Below are 5,985 nucleotides of genomic sequence, written 5' to 3'. Positions count from 1 at the left end.
ATCTTGAAAAATAAAAAAAAAAAAAAAAAAAAAAAAGTAAGATTTTTTCCTTTTGTTAGTTTTTAGATTCTGGTTATAATAAAAATAATAAAGCAGACTCAGTGGTTAAGAGCACTGGCTGCTCTTCCAGAGGTCCTGAGTTCAATTCCCAGCAACCACATGGTAGCTCACAACCATTTCTAGTGGGAGCTGATGCTCTATGCTGGCATGAAGGTGTACATGCAGATAAAGCACTCACACTCATACATACAATAAATAAATTTAAAAAAAATAAAGCGGCCAGGCAGTGGCGGTGCATGCCTTTGATCCCAGCACTCTGGAGGCAAAGGCAGGCGGATCTCTGTGAGTTCGAGGCCAGCCTGATCTACAGAGCTAGTTCCAAGACAGGTTCCAAAAGCTACAAAGAAACCCTGTCTCGAGAAACCCAAAAATAAATAAATAAAAAATAATAATAAAACAAAAAAGCACCCTGGGGAAAATGAAAGCATGGCCCAGCACTTACGTTGAGCCCCCAGGAAACCGAGAGGCTGGTGGTGCCATACAGCCCTGCAACAGCAAAGCCAACACATCCATGTCTCGGTGGTGCTGGGGCACAGCCTAGCCTCAGTGCTGAATGATTCTGCCACTTATCCCAACCTCAACACGTATTTGTCCTGCCCAGGGCCTAAGCTGACAGAAGAGGCCACCTGTTCTATTGCCCATTCTCTCGATCTGCCTATCCTGCCATTGTGTGTGCCCGGACTCCTCACACGCTTACTGTCTTTCTGGACGGTGCTGCCTCTAAGGCCTCCTGCTTGCAGTTTCCTGCTTCTGGGTGCCACAGTTAATGTTATGTGGCATTGGGGACCAAACCCAGGGCCTTGTACTTGTTGGGGCAAGTATTATACCAGTTGAGCCACATCCCCAGTTTTCTCTTTCCTCCCAGGCCTCTCTCAGAACAGAGGATCTGAGGTCTGCATTACGGAGCTGGCTGGGAGAGAAGCCCCTCCCAAACAGCAACCCAAACACTGTTCACTCATTTTCATAGATGACCTGCTGCTGTCCACCTGACAAGGTGGGGTCTTAAGTAATCAAATGAACCCTTCCTCCAACTCGCCCACACCCAGATGCTCCGTTCCCTTGTGAGGGACCCAGAGTTGATGGGAATAACCCCAACTACTAAGGACTAGGTATCCTTACCTGTGGCCACTTGAAGGGCCAAGTACTTGCCCCTCCCCTTATTCCCTTTCTGGGATACCTAATGCAGGCCTGGAGGTTGAAAGGATCCAGGCTCCCCAGTCTTCCCACAGTAGGTACAAATTAAAGCCATTAAAGATGCACAGGGTCCTAAAATTAATTACCCATGCATTCTTCAGGTTTCTAGGGAGCTCATGGAGCTGGGGGGGAACCCTGTCCTGTCTCAGAACACAGCAGGGTAAATGCTGAGGTCACTCACCACTCGCAGCTCTCTGGAGATGAGTCTAGCCTGCTGTTTGTAGGGAGTGAGGGTGCTGTCTGGAGGCAGAGGGTAAAGCCACAGAAGCCCAGGCATGCACCTTCCATGAGTTTCCTCAGCCCTTGGATCTGTTTGACACACACACCACTAAATTTCTTACCTCTGTCTTTCCCCTTTTATTCATCTGCTAATTTTCACAGGGATAATCCGTAAATCTGCTTCTCTCTCCCTCCTCCTCCCCAGGCTTGTACTTTGGTCCCCAAACTACACTAATCCAGCTTTTTGTTTTTTCCTTTTTTTATTATTTCTTTTCATTTATTTATTTATTTATTTATTTATTTATTTACATGCCCACCAGTTTTCCTCCCTCAACCCAGCTCTTTAATCCACACCCCAGACTCATCCAGCTTGAGGTTTGAGAAGTGAAGGGCGGGGTGGGGCACAGAGTTAGAGGACTTGCTTTTGCCTAGTTCACAAGAGGCCTCAGCATGGAACCAGGTACAGTGGTACACACCGAGAATTCCAGCACTTGGGAGGTAGAAACAGAGAGATCAGACATTCAAGATCACTCTTGCCTATATAGTGAGCTTGAACCCCGCCCAGTTGCCTGCATGCTCCCCACGGCTGATGAATGGGACATTTTTATGTACATGATAAACGGAGCAAGTATTTCAGAACGAAACCAGGCATGAAGGTACACGTCTGTATTCGCAGCTTCAGGAGGCTAAGGCCGAAGAAAAGGAGTGCAGATCCGCCCTAGGCACAGTGAGACCCGCCTCAAAACCTGCTGTCTGCAGAGTCCAAAAACTTATCTCATGGCAACCCCTGCCCTGAGGTGGCATCAACGCCACAAAGGTTATGAAATTCTTTTTTTCTAATATTTACTTATTTATTATGTAAACAATATTCTGTCTGCGTGTATGCCTGCAGGCCAGAAGAAAGCACCAGATCTCATTACAGATGGTTGTGAGCCACCATGTGGTTGCTGGGAATTGAACTTAGGACCTTTGGAAGAACAGGCAAAGCTCTTAACCTCTGAGCCATCTCTCCAGCCCCCAGGTTATGAAATTCTTAAAAGTGGCCATTATCAGACTGGAGAAATACATCAGTGATTAAGAACACTTGCTTTCTGTCTTTGTAAACACGGTTTCTCTGTGTTGGAACTCAGGCTATAGACCAGGCTGGCCTTGAACTCACAGAGATCCGCCTGCCTCTGCCTACCGAGTGCTGGGATTAAAGGTGTGTACCACCACTGCCCAGGTTAAATAATTATTTTAAAGTGATCATTATTTGGGGTGGGGTGCATGCTTGGCTTAGGCACACGCGGCCCCAGGAACACCTCTTTTACACACCACTGCTAAATGAGGAGAGATGGAGACTCTGATTCCCAGAAGCAACTTCCCCTTCACTAGAACTCTGAAAAAGAAAGGAAGTGTTCTTCCTCCTTGGATCCCTTTTTCTTAATTCCCTTTATTAGTTCTCTGACACAGAAAGGAAAAAGAACAATCAGGAACCGAGAAAGGGCCATAAGCAGGAAGAGGGAAGAAAGACTACTGTGTAACAAGGCTACTACACAGCAAGGCTGTAGCCGCAGCTCCACAGCAGGGCAGGGTCACTCTCTTCATCGCCAGCTTCCTACACAGGCCTGAATGAGGCAGTGAGGCAGAAGCTAGAGCAAGGACAGCCAGGCCCAAGTCCCTAGGAGCTGCCTGGCTCCCACCATGAAAGGATAGGAACCTGATAATTATTGGGCAGGGGGTGGGGAGGCAGGCTGCCTCTGGAGGTGCTGCAGTTGTGGAAGGCTCCCTACACACTTCCTTCCCTCTCCAAAGGCACAAGGGGCAGCAGGGGAAAGGGTGAAGTAATAATCCAAACCTTTCATCTCAGCAGCCCCCAATTAAAATTATCAGCATCTCTTCTTCCCTGGCTTATAACCAAATGATATCGAACAAGACCTTGGTGATGGAGCTGGCGGCTAGAGGGCAGGCATCTTCTAGTCTCGCACAGAAAGACATGCACCTGCTCCCAATCACAGCATGGACCAGAACGAGCTTGTAAAGAGTCCCAGATTGTTGCAAGAAAGATAATTTGACGAAATATCCAAATTAAGATTGCTTTGGGATTGGGAGGGGTGGAGACATCGGAAATAGGAGAAAAGGACAATAGACACAATTCAGCATGAAAAGGGGAACTACCCAGATGATCCTTCCACCTGACACACCAGGTGGGCTCAGTTTGCCCTGACCCACACAGCGCCTATGCCACATGCCCACACTCTGACCCCAGCCTTCACCTTGTCTTTCCCCCTTCCCATAGGCTCTCTGTGAAGGCTGGCTTGGAACTAAGAGATCCACCTGCCTCTGCCTGAGTGCTGGAGTTAAAAGTGTGCCACCATGCCTTTTTTAAAGATCTTTTTAAACACCATACACGGGAAGTCAGCTTATGGAGTGGATTTCCTCCAGATCTCTTCCAGGGACTGCACTGTCACACATTCCTCTCAAGCACACACACAGGTCACTCCAGGCTTGGGCAGCAGCTCTGGCATGGCTTCCCCTGTTCAGGGTCAGTTCTGTGAACACCTGGTTCAGCTTACACTTCCTTCCAAAAAGCAGAAAGGGCCTGGGGCTGGCTCCAGCAGGGCAGTGCTATGTGCTCAACGAGCCAGGAGAGCACAGATCCCCACAGTGAGCCAGGAGAGCACAGACCCCCGCAGTGAGCCAGGAGAGCACAGACCCCCCACAGTGAGCCAGGAGAGCACAGACCCCCACAGTGAGCCAGGAGAGCACAGACCCCCACAGTGAGTTTCCACTTGCCTCCAGCTGCCAGCACTGCATCCATTTGGTTAGCTCAGTGACTTCTGGACTTTTTCAGAAAACTGTAGGTTTACAAGGGGATGAGTTATGGCAACACAGAACTCATCTAAACCGAGTGCCAAGCAGACAAACCCCTTCCCTTACTGAGGGGAGACATACACCAAGATAGTTGTCTAAGGGTGGGAGTACAGGATCAAACCTCCTCCAACCCCGGAGTTAGTCCTGAGGCTCAACAGGCCCAAGGCAGACAAACTGCCCATGGGAAAAGACAACTAGAAAAGGAAGGAAGCGGATCCAATCCTCAGAAGTCGGAAATAAATAATGTCCAGAAAGGCCCATCTCTGAGGTGGACCAAATGGCTCTCCTGTACCATGTTTATGGGGTCATGGACCATTAAACCAGCCAACCTACAGATGTCTTCATAAGACTTTTACGAGATTAGCCTGCAGAGACCCTATAACTCAGCAGCCAGAGAGGAAAACAAGCATGGGGAAACTGCAAAGACAAGCTGGTAGCAATCAGGCTGGCTGCTCCAGGGTTTGTCCACCATCACTTAGCCCTGCAAGTTTCTGCCCTGCCCCACCAGGTTCAGGGCCACATCACTTATGTTGCCCAATAAACCCTAGATAACCTCACTTTCCTCTCCTGACCCAATTCACTACTGCGACCCCATTTCTGGTTCACCCGTGTTAATCCTTAGGACACAAGTTTCTTTGGCCTCTGTGAAGCAAACCAAAGATGAGACAGTTATAGCAAAACCATACTAGGTTTTGTAAACTTTAGACTGTGCTTGGTATGCTTCAGTGAAGAACAAACCCACAGAGCACGCTGGGCTCTCAAGAGAACAGATAAATGGAGTCAGGGTCACAGCATGGTCTTCAGGGTTGGCGCCACCTGGTGGTTGTTTGAAGAACCAACAAACCCTTAAGGAAAGTTCTCTTTTATAATGCTTCAGAAAAAGAATGTACCCAGATGTACAGATGGGTTGGGGCTCAGCTCCATGAGTGGGTGCTTACCTAGCACACACAAGGCCTTGGATTTGATGCTCAGCACCGAGAAAATAGACGACAGCAAAAAATATGACTATTGGCAAATACTCCAGAACCCAAACTAAAAAGGCGTACAGACGACCCAGATCTTGAAACCACCACTTAAGATCCGTATTTGAAAAGCAACCGTTTATTAGAACCAATACAAGAGTATGAAAATGGGGGAAAAGGGGAGGGAAAGAATGGCGTCTGAATTGAATGTCAGTTGTAAAAAGACATAAATGTGTTTTTAAACCATTTACACTTAAAATGCAAACATATATATACTTTAAAGAAATCAAAAGCAGAAAAGTTTGGCTGAAATAAAACCAAGAAACAACCAAAACTCCCCCACAACCAAAAGTCCATTGAGAATTCAATGTCTCCCTTCTATTCAGACACCTAGCAACAAGGTGTGACCTGCTTCCTACTCAGAATGGCACACTGCTGAGGAAACCCGGTCTCTAGGGTCTCTGGAAGCTCATCCTGTGAGAAAGTGGGAACACGGCCAGCAGGCAGGGCCAAGCAACTGCTTGTTACTACTTGGCAGGTCATGAAGTTGCTCCCCGTGCCCAGGACCCCTGTTAGGAGCAGAGAACACGGAACAGAACCGGAATGTGGGCCTCCAGGATACCAGGACCTTGTGCTTTTCATGGGTCACCAATCCAGAGTCAAGGAGGGGGACGGCAAAGAGCCCTGTTGGGAAGAG

This window comes from Alexandromys fortis, unplaced genomic scaffold, assembly GCF_014885135.2.
Source record: "Alexandromys fortis isolate MF-2015 unplaced genomic scaffold, M_Fortis_MF-2015_v1.1 scaffold_264, whole genome shotgun sequence".
Lineage (NCBI taxonomy): Eukaryota > Metazoa > Chordata > Mammalia > Rodentia > Cricetidae > Alexandromys > Alexandromys fortis.
This window is presented reverse-complemented; position numbering follows the sequence as displayed.